Below are 23,030 nucleotides of genomic sequence, written 5' to 3'. Positions count from 1 at the left end.
AACCAGGTTCTGTAAGCTTTCAAGAATGCTTATGGAAAGGGGTGCCTGGGTGGCTCAGTCATTTAAGTGTCCAACTCTTTGTTTTGGCTCAGGTCATGATCTCACGGTTTTGTAAGTTCTAGCCCTGTGTCGAGCTCTGAGCTGGCAGCACGGAGCCTTCTTGGGATTCTCTGTCTCCCTCTCTCTCTGCCCCTCCCCATTTGTGCTGTCTCTGTCTCTCTAAAAATAAATAAATAAATAAACTTAAAAAGAAAGAGGGAGAGAGAGAATGCTTGTGGAAGGACAAGTTCCCCAAGGAGCACTGTTTGGTAACTCTCGCCTGGGCAAAGTCCGGATGGCTCCAATGGGAGAGGACAGTATAGTTGTATTTGGCATCACACCTTTGTCCACAGTCTAAATTCTCTTCTTCCTAACAGATATTATTCTACAGCATACAGAATTAAAGTATTGTTTCAGGAACTATTGACTTTAATCTTCAGCAAGGGAAAAAAAAACACCTAAAAGCGTCCAAGTTGGCATAGTACATTCCCAGACTTGTATCTATTGCTGAAGCAGAAGGGCTCAGATGCAGGTTGTGAGAGCCTGATATACTGCCGTGTTCCTGCCACACAGGCAGACAGCAATCCCTCCCTAGGTCCCGTAAGAGCACTTTACATTTTCTTCCCATCTTTCAGCTCATAAACATGTTTCTCTTCAGAACACACACCATATGCCATTGGAAAAGGGTTGTAAAGTTTTATAGATATATTTGAGAGTATTATAAGAGTATAATAAAGCAAAAATAATGCAAAGGAATGGGAATTATTGAACAATGGAATTAAAATATTAGGCACGGATAACTCTAAGCACATTCAGCTTCTGTTTGTTTGTGCAAGTCATAAAGCCCAGAACTCTTGTTTAGTTCAAAGATATGAAGCCTTTGAGTTGGGTTTTAAAAAAGAAATCAACAATGACTATACTTTATTCGAAGCTTATAGCCCAGGCATCATTAAATGAGAGCTAAAGAGTATGTTTCTTATGATCTTAAATACCATATATGAAGCTCTGTGTTTTTTGAGGTGAGAAAATTTATTTTTTTTATTTTTTTGCACTTCCTTGGGATTTGTCCACAGGCATTCCTTTTTCTGAAGGGATTAATTACATTCATTTCATTAGCATTTATTGACTGTCTGTGTCAGTGAGAGTGGTTGAGGATGTAGACTAAAAAAGATAATTTAAAAATTAAAATAAAATAAAATAAAAATAAATTACTGAGGAACATGTATTACAACAAGAACCAGCCTTCATTCATTCATTCATTTATTCATTCAGCATTACTAACTACATACTACTGTGTACTTGGTTCATGCAAGATCAGCAATACATACAAGATTTAGTATTGCAATATATAATAGCACGTGTGTGTATGGGGCGGGGCAGGGGGGTGTTCTGTCTTATACACTTTTTCCATAATCCAAGAAGATGTCTAAGGGAACTTGGTCATGAGTTGATGTTTCAAAAAATAGAGCCAACACAGAGGCATATAAGATAAGGAAATGGCTCCAAAAATGGAAAATTTGAGGCCACAGGTCTCGAAAGGACTAGAAAAATGTGTAGCAGGTAAATTGAAATTGGAAGGATGCCAGTAGAAAAGTACGGTAGAGGCTAATTATTGGGATTTTGAACCTGATGTGACTAATAAACCTTAATGAGGATGGGGAAAATGGTCTGACAATGACCTTTCTAGCGGCTTTCAAGTTGAGCTTTTTAGAAGAATCGTTGAGTATGTCATACAATAATATTTTTAAAAAGGAAACTAGAGGGGCGCCTGGGTGGCGCAGTCGGTTAAGCGTCCGACTTCAGCCAGGTCACGATCTCGCGGTCCGTGAGTTCGAGCCCCGCGTCAGGCTCTGGGCTGATGGCTCAGAGCCTGGAGCCTGTTTCCGATTCTGTGTCTCCCTCTCTCTCTGCCCCTCCCCCGTTCATGCTCTGTCTCTCTCTGTCCCAAAAATAAATAAACGTTGAAAAAAAATTTTTTTAAAAAGGAAACTAAATTGGGATGAGAGGTGTTTCTATAGTTTTGTAGGAAAAAAAAAAGTTAAATGGAGAAATATTGTGTCAGAAGATGAAGAAAGACTTAGCCAGCCAATGAGAGGTTTACAACTGTGCTCATAAGCATTGGTGGTACCCTTTGTCTACCAAAATCTAATGCTGTAGCCTAGCATTCAAGGATCTCCACTACTGGGACCCAGGCTCCTTTTCAACCCACCTTCAACAATGCCACAATTTGTCAGAAACCCTGAGCTCCCATCAGGCTTTTGTCTGTGAGTTATATGTTCTCTGTTTCCCTCTTTCTTCTTTTCACACTTTATCTTGTGGCTTAGTGTCTTTTCTCTTTATGCCATACTGTCCAGACTCTGTACATGATTTAAGGCCTTGTACCTGTTTAAGACCTGTCCTGTCTCTCCAATTGAATATATTATTTCCCTTCCATGACACCATTTTCCACTCGATTAGTATTCTTTAAGCCTCTCTTCCATTTTCTGGTAGACTATAAACCCCTCGACAGTAACACCCAGGAGTTCTTTCCACAGCCTTGCAGAGTGCCTTGTACATAAACAAAACTCAGAAATATTTGTTGAATGAATGAATGACTGTCCAGGCAGAGCAAGGCAGAAAAGTCCCAAAGAAAACCTAGGATTTGCAAAAATTCCAAGGTACTATTTTTAGGGGATTAAAAAAGAACTGAAATGGGAAAATCATATGCAGAAAGCACATGAAAGAAAAGATGTAGTTTTTACTACCCATTCATTCATTGATTTACTTAACAAATATATTTAAGCACCAAATAGCTTAGGGGAAAGTTCAGGGACTGAGCATTATGGAGTAAATGCTATGAATGGGTTAATCCCATGTGTTATGAAAGTAAATGTTAACAGGGAGTGCTTCCCAGAGGAGACAATATCAAAGCTGAGACCTAGAGAAATAGTAGGAATATACCAGATTAAGAATAGAGGGAAGGTAAATAAGGTCCAGAGAACAACATGTGCATAGACTGTGAAGCATGAGATATTATGGAGCGTTTAGGGACTATAGGGAGTTTAGTTTGATTGGAGATGAAGTGTGGACAAGAGGAAGAAGGGGCCAGGGAGGCAAGTCAAAGCAAGTGCTCGAGAGCTTTCGACAAGACATTTATATAGAAATGTTTTATAATCTGTAGATAATAAAAAAATTATTAGGATGGAATCAAGATTGTCAAAGGTTTACAAAGGATATTTTTCATATACTCATATTCAAAGTTTACAGTCTAGAGACAAGAAGATATCCCAAACTAAATCAAGTGGGAACTTGGTGCTGAAAGTGGAGAAATGGCCACTGCCTCTCAATTTTTCCAGCCGTTTATCACTTAATACCACATCTGTTTAGATGAGGGTCAAAAAAGCAGTTCTGCAGTTGCACATGTACAGTAAACTTCACTCATTTTTATCCTGAATATTGGGGATCTGTGACAAGTCAGACAAGAGTAAGGCTAAAGTTGGTCATTGTACTATTATGTCCTCAAAAGGATTGAGAAACCATTAATAGTCCCAAAATAAAGGAATCATATAAATTATTTATTTACTAAACAGAATTAACTATTTCTAAGCATCTTAAAGGCACCTATTTAATGTAAAAATAAGTTGTTGCTTATCAGTTTATTCTGGCCTGTTTAGTAAATTGAGTCCCTTAAAGCCCAGGCCTATGCAAAGATTCAGCATAGTTCTAACAATTCTACCTACTAGAAAGTTATAAAACTAGAATTTCTATTTCACACCTATGTAGATGGCCTGAGGTTTTATTGAAATCTTAATTTTCTACAACAAATGAGATACTTCATCTGCATGATTGGGGAGAATCAGAATGTCAACGATGCAATACACTTTTGGTTTGTTTGTTAAAACAAAATTATGTCATGGAACCAAGATAGTCTTTTAAAAAGGAGGTTCATCCACACAGAATAGGAGGCATAATCATGCAAGGTCAATTTCCATTCACTTTACACAGGAAAACAAAAACAAGCAGCTTCTTTCTTTCTCATTAGTTAATGTATTGTAAAAGAATCCTTTTTAAAGATTTCAAATTTGGGGCACCTGGGTGCCTCAGTCCGTTAAAGCATCCGACTTCGGCTCGGGGCATGATCTTACGGTTTGTGAGTTTGAGCCCCACGTCAGGCTCTGTGCTGACAGGTCAGAGCCTGGAGCCTGCTTCGGATTCTGTCTCTTCCTCTCTCTCTGGCCCTCCCCTTGCTTGTCCTCTGCCTCTCTCTCTCTTTCTCTCTCTCTCGCCCTCCCCTTGCTTGTCCTCTGTCTCTCTCTTTCTCTCTCTCTCTCTCTCTCTCAAAAATAAATAAACATTAAAAAAATTTTTTAAAGATTTCAAAATTAAGGTTACAACAAAATTATACAAGCTGTGGTTTTACATTACTAATCCATTTCCACCAAATGTTATTCTGGTGAAACTAGAGTTTCTCTTTCACGCGCACTGGAAAAAGTTAAACTCTCCAACTTCCTATATTAGGCCCCATGGGTTTTAGAGAAAATATATGGTCCCCACATTCAGCAGATAAAAGAAGTAAGGGGCTTTTCTAAATTCACAAAGCAAGGGCCACCCCACAAGTCATTAAGAGATGATCAGATAAACAATTCTCCATGTGGAAGCACAGATATTTGAGATGGGAGGAGAGTGGGAGTAGATTACCCCAGTGTTCAAAGATGCAGACAAATTTTAGTAGCATCTGACTTTTCTCAGTGAACTGATAGCCATTGAAACCAAATATTTTGTCCCTACTATCTGTTCAAATAGGAGGGATAAATTCCAAATAGACCGCGAAGGCTGTATTTTTTCATCCTTGACAGATACTTAAACATGTTTAAGGAAATAATATAAAATGCAAAACACAAGATCTTATGTGGACACTGACCTGTTGAATCTGTGCTTGGAATAAACATAGTTCTTGGTTTCCCTGAACTATCTCTTGGGAAACTGTGCCTCTCCATGTTTTTAAAATACTCAGAAAAGTTACTAAAATTACCATGTTAAAGCATCGTGACCCAGTTAACATTGACTATTTGACTTTTCTCATAACAAAGTATTAAGAAAAATAAATAACCTAAGGGCTAGGAGAATTATTTTATTAAGGGCTGAAAGCTGGTCAAACTAATGGTACATTAAAATTCCAGAAATCTGTGCTACATGGAGCAGGGCAAGGGAGCCATTTGCTTTGGCAAAGTGACAAAGAAGAAGTTCATTATGAAGATTTCCTCTGGTTCCTACACATCAGACATTGTGTCATTCCAAATTATAAATCCACCAGTTGATCAGTGACTTTCACACAGAAATCGAGGGTGCAAAATACTTCTTCCAAAGTTGTTTAAATGAGATAAAATTCAAGCAAAAGTGGAATTCAAGAAACTCCATCATGATTTAAAGTGCAGGAATGGAACTTCACAATGGCAAACCAAATTTGGCAGGGACCCAGATTTGTTATTGCACATTGATCCAAATCACCCGGGCTACTCCTATATGCTGTGAGGCTCAGAACCTGCACTGTCCTGACAACTCAGTAAAGATGTCTGTCTAAGCACAGCAGAGGCTAAAGGAGAAAAAGGATATTGTAATGAAGCTTTAAAAAATCTCATAAAGATTAGGTAGAAAATATACAAATTAGAGAAAGATGAATGAAGGAATTAAAACACAAAAGTAAATGTTGATATGCCTTCATCTATGTTTTCTTGATTAATAAATGCTCTCATCCATTTTTAAATCATCTAGATTGTTGATTCGCTTACATTCAAAGGACCAATAAAGAAAAATTTTATAAATAAGCTAGTTTATAAATGTGATGTCAAGGAGTATATATATTTTTCTTCATATATTTACCTTGCTTATCAGATTTAGAAAATAAGAGAGTCCTCTGGGCTATTGAAGGTACTATATTTCAAACCCTATTCAATTGAATTTTTACTGGTTTTCTTAAATTCATCGGGAAAGTACCAATTTCAGAGGATAATAAAGGACCAAGTCTCAATGAACTGGTCAAACCCCAGCCTTAATATTAGAAGCAGAATTTATTAGAAAAATAAATTTTAACTATAGGAAGTGTGGTAAACTCTTTATGTGTATATCTTAGTACTGACTGATATACAAAGCATAGGTTTCTAATATGCAAAAATACCCAATTTTCAGAATTCATATGAGGACCTACAATGTTATTGTTAATATTAAAATTTTCAGTCTCTAGTTCCTCAACTGAAAATGGAGGCTTTTTTTTAAAGTTTTTTTTAATGTTTGTTTATTTTTGAGAGACAGCGTGTGAGCAGGGGAGGGACAGAGAGAGAGGTACAGAATCTAAAGCAGGCTCCAGGCTCTGAGCTGTCAGCACAGAGCCCGATGTGGGGCTTGAACCCACAAAGCGCAAGATCGTGACCTGAGCCAAAGTCAGCACTAAACCGACTGAGCCACCCAGGCGCCCCTGAAAATGGAGGTTTTACCTTTAAATTTTAAATAAATGTGTCAAGAAAGACCACGTTTCACTATTCCCTGGCCACATGGTAGTGAACCTTGACTTTCAAGATAACAGAGGACAGTCTAACCAGATCTAAGTATAGAAGAAAATTATCTGAGGGAAAAAGCAACCTTATACTTAATTTGACTAATGAGAGCAGTACAATCAAGAACGAAAATGTCAATCAATGGCATGAAAGAGTCACAAAATGATCATCCACTAGTCTCTGCAAAAGTCACAGTCCTTTTAGGTCAAAGTGCAGTTTTCATTGTCAATTTTCAGGAAGAAATGTAAAGATAGCAAAGATGGTTAAGAGCTACTTTTTTAAAACTAAAGATTAAATGAGTGAAATCAGGAAAGATGAAAGCAATGGGGTTTTTAGAGAACAGAATTTCAACAAAATTTACTTGCTTACCCTCTTCAGGCATATATAGCAGGCTGACTTTTGGTAATGCCATATGATAATTCTCTAGGCACACGGAGGATAAAATCAGATAAGATTGATTCTCCTGAAGGTTAAATAGTTTGGTTTGCAAAGAAGGAAGAATTCCTTAACCAGTCAGAATACTAGAAAGGTTGATGAGCAAAGTTGCAAAATCTCTGTCTAGGAAGTCTTTGAAAAGCAAGTACATGACTCCATTCTGGAATATTCTAATTTTATCTCTTAATAATTAGAAGTTGGATAAATTCCATAGTTCTTAAGGTTTATACTTATAAAGTACTTATAAATATTTATTTACTTGACTAATTATATTTGCCAACATTCCCCATTACTCCCACAGAAACAAAATAAAACAAAACATATTTCCCAAAACATAGATTTCTGAAGGAGTCTACCCTCTCCTTAATAGCTATGTGTTTCCCCAATAAAATAATACAACATTTAATACCCAATCTCCAGTATAATTAACCACCTATGATTTTAACTTTTTAACTTTCCTTCTAGTAAGCATGTCTACAAGGTAAGTGGACTGACTACCTGAGGCTAATTGCTATTTCTCAAATGCGTTCTGCTTCTCTTGCCACCATTGCCAATGCTTTTAATGCCATTTATCTCATCTCTCCTGTTGAAAGCACTGTCCTTCAAGACAGTATATGCCATGTCCTGCTCTGGACTTGGAACATATAAACTAACCTGCCTAGATCATAATCTACCTGTAGACATAGGCTGTCTCCCCTGCAGTGTCTGGCATGGTAATTATGCCATAATGGCCCTCACTGAACTACTTTACTTAAAGTATGCTGGACCAATAGCTAAAGTCTTGTGTCACACTCAGACCAGCTAGGTTCGTGTCTGTAACACACAAGTCCCCAAATCTGACTATTTACAAGCCCATACTTCAGCTAATTTCTCGTCCTGGGTTTGGAGTTGGGCTTCCTCTCTTATACCAAACTTCTTGCAGAGGTCCAGAAGGTTCTAAGAGCAACAGGTGGTTTTCTTCCCAAACACAATCAGTATGCAGAGCAGCCTGCAGTAACCCCTCTACGTGGGGCCTCAGTTCTGGGGTGACAATCAAGGTGCAATTCCCACTCTCAAGGGACAGACAACCTGGCAGATGTGGCCTCATAACATTTCTTTGGGAAACATATTTATCAAGCACCTACCATGTGTCAAACACTGTGCCATGTTCTAAGGATAATTTAGTGAACACATAGTCATTTACATTGTACTTGGGATGGAGATGGACAATAAACAAAATAAATAAGTTATAAAGTAAAGGTGAAAATTGTAAGTGCTAGCTAAGTGGGAAAAATGGCACGGAAGGAGTATAGACAGACACAGCTAGGGGAGTGGCAGGAGGCAGAAAAAATTTTAATTTAAATAAGATGGCTAGGAAATGTGATATTTGAATGAAGACTTTAAGAAACAATTCCTTTGACATGAGATTCCTGTTGAAAATGCAGCAGATTTCACCCTCCTTGTGGGATTTTCTGCACCCTTCCTACCATAGTGCTGTTTGCTATGTGATATTGATCTGGCTTCTGTCTCCAGTGAGAGGATAGTGCCCAGAGCAGTGTTAAGGTTCTGTCTGGAGGTTATTCTCAAGTTCTGAAATATAGGGAGAAAAGAGTGAAGCCAAAGAGTCCTTTTTTGGTGCACTGACAGAAAACACAGTGATGTTCATTACTTAGAACTCTCCCCAGGGATTAAGCGTGATTAAATAGCCCCAGTTTACTAAAATGATAGGGCTTCACTACCAAATACACACGTCAGACAGTTGGCATCCCATTTTTGTAGTGTTTCACGAGCATCTTTAGCAAAGCTAACAATGTAGGCCTGGATTGCTTTCTCCCTAGAGACGCTACACATCTCTCCAACTTGCTGTGTGCACATTGATTTCAAAAGGAGCTTTGCACTCACAAGAAAAACACGGAGGGCTTAATATGTGACCCATGGTTTTTACAGCCACACTATTAAAAAAAAAGGGACGAAACTCAAAGCATTTTCACATTGACAGGAATTGGCTGTTTTGACAAGGGAAAGTCATGGCATAGGATTTTTTAGATAAATTAACAGAATGAAAGTGCTAAATTAAAATTGCAACATTGATTTCCTTTTTAGCTCAGCTGTGCATTATATAAAAGGGTCAGAGGCAGGATTTATTATGGGCGATGAGTCTCTGTCGTCCACTAAGATAGACCAGTGTATAAAATAAAGTTGTCCATTTCAGACACCCTTTGTCTCCAAGGAAAGCTGTCTAGGAGGCCCACGGGTGGCAAAGGCGCTGAAAGGAAATGGAAATTGATAATCGGTCCTGTTAGGCTGATTCTCTGCATGTTCAATTCATATCCTTTTGAAAAGAAGAGATTAAGATGAAACCTCATTGAGGAATACACATTTTGAAGAAAATAGAAACAAAGGTTCTGCGAGGCTATTTCAGTCGGTGTCAAATGTGAGAACAAGGCGACGCAAACTTATATGAAGAAAGGGCATTAACAAAATCCCCAGACAAAGAAGAAGCTAATAGCAAATATATGCAGCCGCCTTTGTGGATGCTCACAGGAGAAGTGGTACAACTTGATTTACAAAGGACCTGGATAATTATTTGTTACTTGGAGCCAACCCTGCTTCTCCCTCTGCAGAGGGCGGGCACTGACCATCTGCGTGTCTTAGTTTTGCTTTTGTATGGATGAGAATTAGCCACATTTTTGTGGCTGGTAAGCTTTGCATGAAGAGATGTTTGAAGCACTGGCTTTGTTTTGTTTTAAATCTTTAAACTGTTCCCTCAGCTTCAGTCATAGGATTATTGCACATCTAACCACAAATAAATTGAAATATCAGCCGAAGAGAGCGCATGTTGCTCACTGATGGAATAATGGACGGCAGGTGGTAGAGGGTTTTGTTTTCAGAAAAGCACAGGAGGCTAGAAGTGACAAGAGCGATTCTGAGAGAGGGCTGAAACTGTCAGGATGGAGTCATGGGGGTCAGTAGTTCCTGAGCTGACCTTTTTAAACAAACCCTGAGACGACCTTTCACTGCGTCCTCACAGCAGTAGAGCATTCATGCCAGAAAGGCTGCCCCTCCCTCCAGATATTGAGAGTTTGAACAAAAAGCATATTTTCTATGATAGGGCCCATGTTCAACGCTTCACTCACAGGGTAGCCTGACACTCCCTCTCCTGTCAGCCTGTGACATGCGATCCTAACTGCTCACCTGCTCCGGCATCCACACTAGCATCTGAGCTCTCCCTTAACACCTTTCCGCAGCCTTTGATATCATCTTCCTGTCAAATCATGGAAATCGAGGGACTCAGCAGCAGAGCGGGACACTGGGTGTGCTAATTTCCATGTCATTGCCTTGAATGGTGTTCTAGCGCAGAGCTGTTACCCAGAACTCTCACCTGGCTTTTGGGGACACACTGAAGGGCCGAGATGTGTTATCATGGCATAAAATCCACTTCCTAATGTTTGTGAGCCAGAGTTATAGACTGCACAGCATAAGCCTTTCTTTTCAGATACTGTTCTGTCTGGCCTCTATTATGTCACCAGAAGTCACCAAAAACAATGCACCTAGTGTGCTTTGTACTGAAGACGTTTTGTTCAAAATTGCCAGTATCTGAAGGCAAAGACCTTTTATCTCCAAAGTCTGGGAAAAACAATGAGGGTTTTCTGCCTTCATCACTAAATAATACTATATTATTCATCTTCCCATTAAAAATGTCTTAAATGATGATAGAGTTTATCTTACATTATGAGGTGTCCGTTATGGGATCTCCGCTCCTCGCTCAGGGCATCATGCAGATACCGGGTTCATCCTGGGACCCGGGATTCCAAAGTCACACACCTAAATTTAGGAACTTCTTTCCCACTCACAACCAACCCAGTCATTTTCTCACTATACTTCAGTCCTCTGGTGACCTGGTCTAAACCACTGAAATGTAAATCATTAAAAACAAACAAGCTTTTTAAAAGTTTTGAAGCAAATTCAAGTGACTACAAAACTTAAAATTAGGGTTTTTTTCCCCCAGTTTGGCTCTATGTATTTCTCTAATCTTTTGAGCAAGAAATAAGAGGAAATTTTGGTGAAAGATACCTTGGAAAAGACTTAATTTTCGAATCTGGCAGGAAAAAAAAAAATAATGTGAACAAAGACCCAGAACCTTAATCTCCTGATCTCCTGTTTCCAGACTTGGTACTCTTTTCAATAGACACAGCCATTTCCCAGTGCTTAAGCAAACAGAAACTTAATAAAAGTAGTTCATTATTGCTGGACCTAATTTTTGATGTCCTCCCCATCCCTGCCCATTTTTAGAAGCCATGGAATCTATTTTATAAACATCTATTATTAAAATATATTATGTGTGTGTATATATATATATATATTGTATTTTATATACATAGACACATGTATATTTAAATGGTCTATATGCTGGGAAGTTTCTGACTTGAAAAAAATGTTAAAAAAGAGAGACATGGGGGACGCCTGGGTGGCTCAGTGGGTTAAGCGTCCAACTTCAGCTTAGGTCATGATCTCCTGGTTTGTGAGTTCGAGCCCCACGTCGGGCTCCGTGCGGATAGCTCAGAGCCTGGAGCCTGCTTCGGATTCTGTGTCTTGCTCTCTCTCTGCCCCTGCCCTGCTCACGCTCTGTCTCTCTCTGTCTCAAAAATAAATAAAACATTAAAAAAAATTTTTTTAAGAGAGACATGGATGGAACTAGAGGGTATTATGCTAAGCAAAATTAGAGAAAGACAAATATCATAGGACTTTACTCATAGGAGATCTTTAAGATACAAAACAGATGAACACAAGGGAAGGGAAGCAAAAATAATATAAAAACAGGGAGGGGGACAAAAACATAAGAGACTCTTAAATATGGAGAACAAACAAAGGGTTGCTGGAGGGGTTGTGGGAGGGGGGTGGGCACTAAGGAATCTACTCCTGGAATCATTGTTGCACTATATGCTAACTAACTTGGATGTAAATTTAACAAATAAATTAAATTAAAAGTTTTAAAAAAGAAACAAAGAGACATGGAAAAAGCATCTAGGCAAAAGGTTAAGGGAAGGGGGGAAAGAAAAGGGAAAAGAAAGAAGGTGTTTTCACAATGGAACCTGAAGATTATAAAGAAAGCTCAGGATGCCCGAGAAGGGAAGGTTAGCCTGGACTGGGAGGAGAGGCAGTGGATCTACCAAGAACATCTCCTTTTCCTGAGTATCAGCAAGGTCTATTTAGAAATAACCAAAAAAGGAAAAAAGAAGAAGAAAACAAAGAGACATGTGAAAAGAAAAGGCCAATGAATAGATAAAATTATCATTATAGTTCAAAAAAGGAAAAGTAAGAATCTACTGTGTAAGAATGAAAACAGAACTGTAACCTCAGAGGAGAGAATTAAAGAATGAATTGTTATGCATGACTCTTTGGCAATAAAGTGTAGAGGGAGGAGGTAATTTCTTACCAATTATAAACTACCAAATTTTGAAAATATATAACCAATAATCACCTAAAGAATTGGAAAGCAGATTTTAAAATTCACCATTCAAAAGATAATAGGAACAAGTAGTTTCACAGCTGAATAGCTGATAATTTTGTCGGAGTTTCTGTTATTTAAAAAATTCCAGCTTAAAAAAGATATAAAAAACTCCCTAATCAATTTATGAAACTTGATCAACTTTACTACCAAAACCAGATAATACCACAGTAAAAAAAAAAAAAAAAAAAAAAAAAAAAAAAAAAAAAAAAAAAAAAAAAAAAAAATATATATATATATATATATATATATATATATATATATATATATACCATTTTCCACTTAAGAATAAAGGTGCAAAATTGTAAGCCAAATAATATTAAAATTGAATCTTTGATATTATAATGAAACTAAAGTTCCATGTAATAGATCCAGATAATGGATTAATTTTGTCTTCTAATTTTCTCTTTATTAACTTGGTAGAATGTGGATAAATCCCAGTATATTCTAGGTTGAATCAGTAGAAGAGAAAGATGATAACAGTGCATGACCTGGCTTCCTCTAGGTGTCCCCTGCAATTATATAGCAATAATAAAGCTTTCACCTATGATTCTGAAGTAATCTTTTAGTGAAGACTGTTCAGGAAAAAAGTCTTTGTTCATCCATACATTCATATATATAGTACTTGAAAGCATCAAATAAATGAGTGACTCTTGATGATGATAAGGCAACCAATAAAGGTTTTATACAGGAAACCTGTAGTGTTAGCACATTGAACCTGTCATTATGCTGCTTTTTATCTTAGGGGACTTAAGTTTCTTGTTCAAGCATCTGTTAGGGTGGATATTAGAAGAAAATAACCCAATTCAGTAATTCATCTCCACTACAAAACATTTCAGGAAAGAGATTGTATACAGAAATGAATTCTGTGACAAAAGTTACCCATTTCTCTCATTTCACACCAGCTGGATATAGCCAGGCCTCCTAAATTAGTGTCTCAGTAAGACACATCATAGCTTCCCTTTAGAAGGTATCCAAGATACACTCAATTTGGGTCTCCTTGCTGAATAGTGAGTCAGCTAGAGAGATCAATGCCTAAAGAATTGTGGGTGCTCATAAACATTGGTTTAACTTAATTGGATCATTCAGACGGAAGATTATCCAGGCTTTCAAATCACTTTACTTCTCCTCTCCATATACTAACATGTGTACAACTGAAACCACTGATTTAAAAATCATTACATAGTGCTGAGCTCTGTCTACTCTATTAGTTTAAATGAATGTACCTCACCTTTAGGACTATCTTAAGAAAAATAGTTAAACCTCAAGGTCCCCAATAATTTACAGTACTAAACTAGATAACCACCCTAGAGACACTCTGACAGAAGTAATGCATTAATTACCTGAAGGGAGGTTTCCAAAACTTGCTGTTAGAACTAAGCATCCATGGACAACACTGATAGTGGTCCTTATTCACACGGTTTTACCCTTCAAACAGCCCTTTGTCTTTGATCAGCGCTAACTAGACCCAGGTCCAGCAGGAAATTGCATGGCACACCAGATTCACCGGGGCTTTAAGTTGCTACTCTTCTCCCTTCTCTGCTGAAAGCTTGTCCTGAACCAAGCTTTATCCATGACAGGCCAGCAATAAGAAATTTTATTTGTGCTGTATTTCAGGCTTCTTTTTCTGAGTCAGCATCTTCTCTCTGGCTTCATCATGTACAGAAAGATTCTACGGAGAAAAGTTAATTTAATGCATAAAGGCCTTCTATTTTAGGTTGTCAAACAAACAAGCAGTGCACATTTTAACATTGTCAACCACTTTACTTTTAAAAACCTGCTGGGCGCCTGGGTGGCTCAGTCAGTTGAGCATCTGACTTGGGCTCAGGTCATGATCTCGTGGTCTGTGAGTTCGAGCCCCGCGTCAGGCTCTATGCTGACAGCTCAGAGCCTGGAGCCTGTTTCAGATTCTGTGTCTCCCTCTCTCTCTGCCCCTCCCCCACTCATGTGCTGTCTCTCTCTCTCTGTCAAAAATAAATAAACATTAGAAAAAAATACATAAAAAGCTGAGCATCTTTTTCATACAGTACTACAGCCTCTGGGTTTAGGGGCCTTACATATCAATCTTGTAGAAAGCATTCCTTGCATACATTAATACTTGCCAAATATGATTATGGTTCTGCTTCTAGTTTGCAAATACTCCCTTCACATCTAGTTCATCTGAAGTGGGATCAACTAGCAGGTGAAAGATGGGAATATCAGAAACCAAGCATGGACTTTCACTATCTGGGTAGTTACCAGGGATGTGAACTTAAATACACTGTCTTGATAAAGTCCAAGCTGTATGAATACTACTCCAAATCACATTAATGCAGAGCAGTAAGGTGACTGCACATAGATAGATACCTGGTAACTTATGCTTCACAACCAAGATAAATTCTGCAAAAGTGTATTCCAGCTAGAAGGGTCCATAGGAAGCACGTGTACCATTTGTTGTCTATTGCTGGGGCAGGAGATGTCCGCTTAGCTATGAGCAAAGCATTCTGGGGAATAGAAGGCAGCTGTTTCTTTGGAGCAGTGTGTAGAGGATTAGTTATCACATCCCCTATTAATGTCTTCTCTTTACCATCAGACCATTTCCATACGGAGCTTGCAGACATGCTCCAGAAAGGGTTCATAACATGAACTTCAAACAAAGACATTCAGTGATCTGTGTCATCAAAGTCTCCTATCCTTGGGATTCACTTTACTGCTCCCCATGCTTGGTTTCCTTTCTGCTAAACAGGGGCTAATGACTCTGGCCTTGAGAGACTGTCAGGACGAGGAGGTGAGATAATACAAATCACTCATATGAAAGCCCATTTTTAAATGCTTATGAAGTAGATGTTACCTTTATGGGTCTTAAAAATGTATAAAATCCCACCTTTCACTCTCTCTCACCAATTGTTGTTTACAGATCTTCTAACTCCCTTACAGATACCTTATTTTTCCAATGTCAGGATATTTGCTGCTACCACCTCTAATGAATATATAGTCTTTGTTTCATATTTTTACAAATTGGTTTCATTATCTTTGTGAAACTTCTCCCATTCTCACTGACTTATAAGGACTGGGCTACGAAAGACATCAGTAGCCAATCAAAAATGCTCTTCTTGGGGTGCTTGGGTGGCTGAGTCGGTTAAGTGTCCCGATCGCATGGCTCGTGGCTTGAGCCCCAGATTAGGCTCTGTGCTGACAGGTCGGAGCCTGGAGCCTGCTTCAGATTCCGTGTCTCCCTCTCTCTGCCCTTCCCCTACTTGTGCTCTGTCTCTCTCTCTCTCTCAAAAGAAATAAAACATTAACTTTTTTTTTCAAATTGAAAAAAATGTTCTTCTTATTTAATCCACAAATGAACCAATCGGAACTTAGTGTGAGGGTAACACTTAGCTCTATAGCTCTGTTCTGCTCTGTTCATTCTGTCTGGAAGTACAGAGGATACTTGCCAATAGTACTTGCCACCAAATAGTGCTCTAGTGATGCAGTGTTTTTAGGCTCAGGGATATTCAGACAACTACAGTTGTTTGGATAGCTCAACATTGCAGGGACAAAGTTTTATTTTGTTTATTTGTGTATAAATATTTTCATATGCATATCTATCTAAATATATATCTTCCTTGAGAAATATAAATGAAAAATAACTCACTCTCCTAAAAGCTAGCACTAGAGTTTTAATTCTTGGAAAGTTCACATTACAGTTTAATTCTTTGAGGTATGTTAATATACCAACACCCCATAAGGATGGGCATTTTGTCATATATTCAGAAATAAAAATCTATAACCTCAAATATATAGAGTGCTTTGCTAGAGTGACTGAACATTTCTGATTTGATATATATTTAAACATATTTTAGAATTAGGCCTGAAGTGTGTGCTTAACAAATTTCTGTCAGTTTAGCCATTAAATATGCATTCTCTCACAGCTTAGGTTTGCTTGATAGCTACCATTCTAAATTATGATTTGAAGCTCATATTAAAAAACAACAACAATAGGATAATGATTTGGGCCATAATAATAATTATAATTTTATTCCCACAAAGTTTTTGTAATACTTCCCATTAGTGTGCCATTTAAGTCAATATTTTGTTTAAATAATGGTATACAAGTAAATGTGCTCACTATAGAAAATTAGCAAAAGACATAACTGTAAAAAAGATCACCTCTAATCTCACTACTCAGAGATCCCAATTGTTATGCAGGTAACTGTATACGTATGGAAACAATAATTTCTTAAATTATAGCACTTCATATACTGCTCTAATGGTTTTTATTTCTCCTAAAAACATATTATGTAAGAATTTTATATACTTCTTATAGTCCTTCTAAATACGATTTTCTTTTTAATGACCATCTAAGATTTTGCGAAATAAATGACAATTTAGACAATCTGTTGCTTTGAAATTTTTAAATAATAAAATCAAAATCCATTATGATGAAAAAGAGAGAACTTACTGCAGCCAGTTCTGGTCCTCAAGGACTTTCCCTTCAAACATGAAATGCAAGATCATATGAAAGTCAGAGCAAGAGAAGACCCAAAGCCAGCACCCAGCCTTAATTCTGTGTGTTGACACAAAACATTTTTGAAGGCAAGTGGACAGTGAGTCTCCCCAGATTGTCAAATGTGTAATAGAATCCAGACCACTGTGTAACCAGTAATGGCTTCTTTAGCCATAACTCAAAGACATCCCATTTATACTAGGGTCTTTTTTTCAGTAGTGAATAGATTGCATTTAAATTATAAACTTAGAAAGGAGAGGTAAAAGGATTACTGAGTATGAGAGATAAATGAAGAAAAGCAGTAAAGCCTATGGATTCAGAAGGATAAGTCCCCCAGTTCATCTGACATAAGAGATGGATTACAATGTCTCTGAAGTGGGGGGCAGTTTACTTAGGAATTTAGCAGTAATTTGCATTTAAGGAATCTATTAGTACCATCATATACACACTTCTATCATTGGATGACTAATAGGAATACATGGTATTTGCTTATGATTTTATAGATTCTAATAAAATATGACATTATCTTTTTGAGTCATTCTTATTCAGGGAAAACCTACTTTCCTAGGACTTGGCTGACGTAACCCACATCAACCATTAAATGGCGTAATGATGCTGTATCTTTTGACATTGTCTTGTGTATCTTTCTCCCTGTGGCTCATTCTGTCCTAGAAAAAGTATCTCTAAGGAGCAGTGCTTGAATTAATCCCTGCATGCTGATCAACAGAAATTTTTCCTAGAAATAACTAAGTCTGTCAACTGCCCAGGTATTTAGCTCATGCAAAGATGTTCATACAGAAATTCAAGAGGTGAACTGTGCTCTTAAAAAACATTCAGACATTATGGTTTTCTTTGAAGGAACGAGGTTATTTGTGATATTTGCCCCTAGAAACCACCTTAGAAGACATAAATACAAATACATATTTTACATATTCTTCAGTTTAAAAAATTGGCATTACCTAACTTGTAGAGGAGAGATGGGGTGGCGGGGGAGGGGTGGAATGGAATTCAAGAAACAACAGACACCTATGTCAGAGGCATTCAGCTCTGGACTCAACCCAAATCAGAAGCATCCAGTGACTACTCCTCTCTGCCTTTTTCTTTCGGTTACTCACATTGTTTTCTGGCATAAAGCTGGAAATAGAACAGTGTTTGTTCCCTGCTTTTGTCTGATGATAATTTCGTTGCTGTTGTTTCATATTCCTAAAATTTGGACTCTTATTTACAAATAGGATTTTAGGAATGATGATCTAATTTCCACATAGCATGGCTCTCAGAAAATTGAGATACCATATTATGGCTACTATGAGAAAGAAAGTTAAAAACGAGCCAGTAAGTATTTGAGGAACACAATGCATTTCATTCATTCTAAGACATTCATTTTTTCCAGGATGTCTTGCAATTAATTTATCTTTAAATTAGCAGACTGTGAATGCTTAAAAGTTTTAGTAATATTTAAAAAAATTATTTTGCTTATTATTTTCCTCTTATCATATACACAAAACGTGGTAACATCTTAAATGGGATGAAATACAATGTTGTGTTTTCAATTTGTAGTAGAAAAACATAACATTACTCATTGGGGAGTACTTGTAACTGGTATTCTAATACATCAACATAGATTCTCTCTCAAACTCCACTAGACAGAGGAAAACACATTCTCTTGGAAAGATCGCTCACAAAAAAATTCAAAATCTCATCCTCATTCTGTTTAGAAAGTCACTTTCTAAAATCTAACTAATGGGACATTGGGCCAGGGTGGATTAATGAATTCCATAGATAATCCCTCAAAACTCAATTTATTCATTGAATTCACTTCTTTCTCTACTAAACATGTTCCCAAAGATTGATGGGTAACCAGATTAATTAATTTGTTACATATCCTTACCCTTCTTTTCTTAGAGTCAACAATGAATAAAATCCAAAGTCAGAAAGAAGTAGCACAAAGATAATCCCTAATCTGAATAACTACTTCTAAATAACAAGAGGGCCTACTATGCTTTAAGTCTTTCTATAGAATTCAAATATTAGACTCAAATATGGATGTCTTACATGTATTCATATTTGTGTGTGTATACACACAGTAAGCACACACATATTTAATTACATAGCTCTATGTATTTACAAGGCTTTGGCCATAATGTTCTAAAACCACTTAAGAAGGCAAAAATGAACATACTGAAATTTCTTCCTGGGCTAGTAGAGATGAGGGGAAAAGTTATTGGGGTTTTCAAATTTATTCTAAAGAATTTTTTTAAATACCCACTGACCTACATTAATTGAAAGAAAACCAGTCAACTACAATTGTAATTGTTATCCTGTCAGGTATTTATTAATAGACAGACGGCTGTCATCTTTGTTAAAATGCTCGAAGTTGACAGAATTTCATTTACATAAATGGGTGGAAAATCCTTTTCTTACTTGTCCAACAAACTGGAGACAAAGTGCCTGCCAATGTTTTAATTTCTTTTTCATGTTCTGGTTAGAGAGTGAGAAGAATGCTTTCACTCCACAGTGTCATGAATATGATAATCTATGGAAATCACGGAAAGCAGGTACTTAAGTTAAGCATATACTGTACTATGGGAATCCCTGATGAATTCAAGTCTATTCTGTTTAGAGAAGATGTTGTTGCCTGTGAAGTGACAGACTGCCAGATGTTCATGAAGTAGCACAGTAATGGGCTCAGATCTTAGCATCTTTCCCCAACCCCCACAGATGACAGCATTTACTTCAGGCTACAGAATGGCCTTGCCTTCATTCTTTAAGAACTAGTGTTTACGCTTACTTCTCAACTATCAAATCTTCATTTTCTTAATTTTACTTATTTCAACATGTGAAACATAAAATTATATAACTATGTGAGCAATCCTTACTGTATAGGGTGTAGGTAGTCTAAATGTGAAATAAGCAAATTCTCTATCATGTAAAACATGCTTAATCCATTGACTTCCCTTATAAAAACTGGGGGAAAAATGGTTTCCTGGAGGGAGGGGGAATGTTTTCTCTAGCATATTAAGCACATAGCAAATGTGCTAAAGCATATGTAAGTTCATAATAGAAAACTATAGCACATCGTGAGGATTTCTGTAATAATGATGTTGATGATAAGGACTAACATTTAATAAGTGCCTACTGTTTACCAAGCTCTGGCTTCATTTTATATACTTTATATAAATTATATAATCCTTACTACAACCCTGTGAAATGTTATTCACATTTTATGAATGAGGCAACTGAGACCTTATAAAGATAAAACAAAATTTGACCAGGTCAAAAACCTAGTAAATAATGGAACTAAGATTGAAAGCCAACGTCAAAGACTGAACTCTTTATCCTAAATATTCTGCTTCTCATACATTCATTCATTTGAGAATGTACAGCAGGCCAGATATTTTTCAAAGTTCTCGGGAAACATCAGTGAACAAAACTTATGAACATCCTATTCTGGTAGCTCATATCTTCTAGAAAGGATGGAGATACAAAATAAATGAATAAAGAATATGATGATTATCAAAGGGGAGATACACAGAGTATGATCTGGAGTACCTACTTTCCATATAAAGGCCCTAACACTTATTGGGAACAGCAAAAACACCAGTATGGTTGCAGTGTAGTAAATTAAGAGGATAGTGGCAAAAAATAAAATTGAAGGGGTAGGCAGGAGCCACATAAGCCTGTAGTCATTGCAAAGCTTTTAGGTATTATTTTAAGTAAATTGGGAAATCATTTGGAGAATTTTAAGTAGAGGAGAGACATGTTCTCATTTCTATTTAAGATAATTGCTCTGGCTACTGTATGGAGAGTACATTATAGCAAGTCAAAAGAGAAAGTAGTCAGATCAGTTAGGAGTATTCCTGGTGAAAGACAGTGGAGCCTTAGACTAGAGGCATATCAATGGAGATGGTGGGAAGTGGAGAGATTTAAGTCATATGTTGAGGGTGGAGCATAGTTTTGCTGAAGGATTGGATCTAGAGGTGAAGATAAGGGGAAAAAATGAATCCAGAATAGCCCTAGATTTTTGGCCTGAGCAAATGGGTCAGCAGTCATTCCATTAACTAAAATAGGGAAGACTGGGGAAAGAATACTTGGAGTGAAATAACAAGGGATCTACTTAAGACATATTAAGTTTGAGATTGCTTTTCAACAATTAATTAAATGTGTTAATTAAGTCACTGGATATAAGAGTCAGGAGCTCAGTATAAAGAACAGAACTGGAGCTATAAATTTGAAAGCCATAGCTTAAATGATATTTAAAGTCATAAGGCAAGATCAAATCATTTGCAAAGGGTATCCTGACAGAGGGAAAGAAAGAGTGTCTACGACTGAATCTTGGATATTCCAACCTATAGGTTTCAGAGAGAAAGATTTACCCGGTAAGGGAGACATAGAAGTGATGTAGGAAAAAGAGTAGGATAGTATTTTAAGAAGGAGGGAAGGGTCCAGGTTGAATGCTACTGAGAGATAAAGTAAAATGAGCACAAAAGTGTGGCCATATGATTTGCAAAATAAAGGTTGTTGGCCCCATCACCACAGCCTTTGTGTGGCTGGGAAAAGAGGACAGATTTCCAGAAAGAATAACTGAGGAGTGAATGGGAGGTAAGGGTGGAAGAACAGACACTATTATCAGTACCTAAGAGAGATTGGAAGGGAAATAGGTAAATGAAAATGCCTGGAAGTGGCTGCAGAGACAAAGAGTTCTTTTATTTGTTTTGTGTGTTTGTTTTTAGGATGAGCGGGATTGGAGCATGTTTGTGTGTTAACAGAAATAATAAGAAAATGAGAGTGAATCATGGGATGGCCAGAGATGAAAATTAAAGAATGATCAGATATATGCAAGACAGAGCCCTCAGTGGCTCCTTTGAAAGAACCAGGACACTTCCCATCATAACAGAAGAAAAGATGGATGACAGCACAGATGAAGGGGATTTATAAAATTTAGAATAGAAAAATTACTTCAGTATTTTAAACTGATAATGTGAGGCAAGAGCCTCAACTGAGAATGAAAAGGAGTGGCAGTTTAGATTTTAGGAGCAAGAAGGAGATATAAAAATGTCACTCGGTAAAGTGAGAAAGCTGAAGAGTGACAGCAGTAACATAGCAAGGCTTGTTGGCACTATTGAGTGCTCACTTGAGGTTATAGTTACGAAGTTGGGGCGGGGAGCAGTCATATTCTGCAGCCACTTTCAGTTTTCAAGTGTAAATATGGAATGACTGAATGATTGGGTTAAATATGGGCAAAGATTTAGCCTGATAACTGCAAGAAAAGGTTAGAGGTTGTCATCTGAGAGGATTTGACCTTAAATGGTCAGATATATGTGTATCAATGAGAATTGTGATAAATGTTGAATATGTTTATAGAATTATTTCTTTATGTTTAGTCCCATTACTTTATAAACTACTGTGAACTCCCTGAGGATAGGGATCATATCTGTTTTGCCCCCTATTATGTCTTCAATGCTTACCATGTAGAATGAGTCTTTCTTAAGAACACATTTTATTAGATCTTTTCCTTGGTATCTTCTCTTAAAGTACCAAAAGACACATGGTAATTTGAGGTGAAACAGCAGCCAAACAGCTCAGAAAGGACATGGCCACTCAATATAGAGGAGAAGGTGCTAGGCCGGGAGGTGACAGGTCTAGGTTTGAGTTTGCTCTGCCATTAACTGTTACATGGCACTGGGCCTTGTGTGCTTGCCACATCTGTGGGCCTCAGGTTTCATCAATATTATAATAATTCTGTTATTGTGGAAATTAAATTACATAATATGCAAAAATAATTTCTAAAAGTGTAAGTACAAAACTACGTTATTTAGTTTTAGAGTTTGGTCCTGATGCCTCTCAGGACATATGATATTCAGCAACTGGTTGATGTTTGATGACGCTCAGAAAACTATGTACCGATTATTCTGCTCCAAGCCTAATGGCTGGTTTCTTTGACTACTGTTTTCATTTTGTATTAGCCATTGCCAAACAGGAGGCTTATCTCTGTAATAGGCTATGGCAGTCAAGAGCAGGGGGGTCTAAAGACCGGTAGCATAGACGACTGGCCCTAAGGCCTACA

At 37.4% G+C, this 23,030-nt stretch overlaps 1 protein-coding gene and 1 pseudogene across 1 annotated transcript in view; one reads left to right on the top strand and one right to left on the bottom strand.

The window, feature by feature from the left end:
* DPYD (dihydropyrimidine dehydrogenase) overlaps positions 1-23,030 on the top strand; it is an 863,978-nt gene that overhangs the window by 799,685 nt on the left and 41,263 nt on the right.
* Positions 14,007-15,110, bottom strand: LOC115521731 (annotated as a pseudogene).

The sequence above is a fragment of the Lynx canadensis genome, chromosome C1 (genome assembly GCF_007474595.2).
Source record: "Lynx canadensis isolate LIC74 chromosome C1, mLynCan4.pri.v2, whole genome shotgun sequence".
NCBI lineage: Eukaryota > Metazoa > Chordata > Mammalia > Carnivora > Felidae > Lynx > Lynx canadensis.
This window is presented reverse-complemented; position numbering and strand designations above follow the sequence as displayed.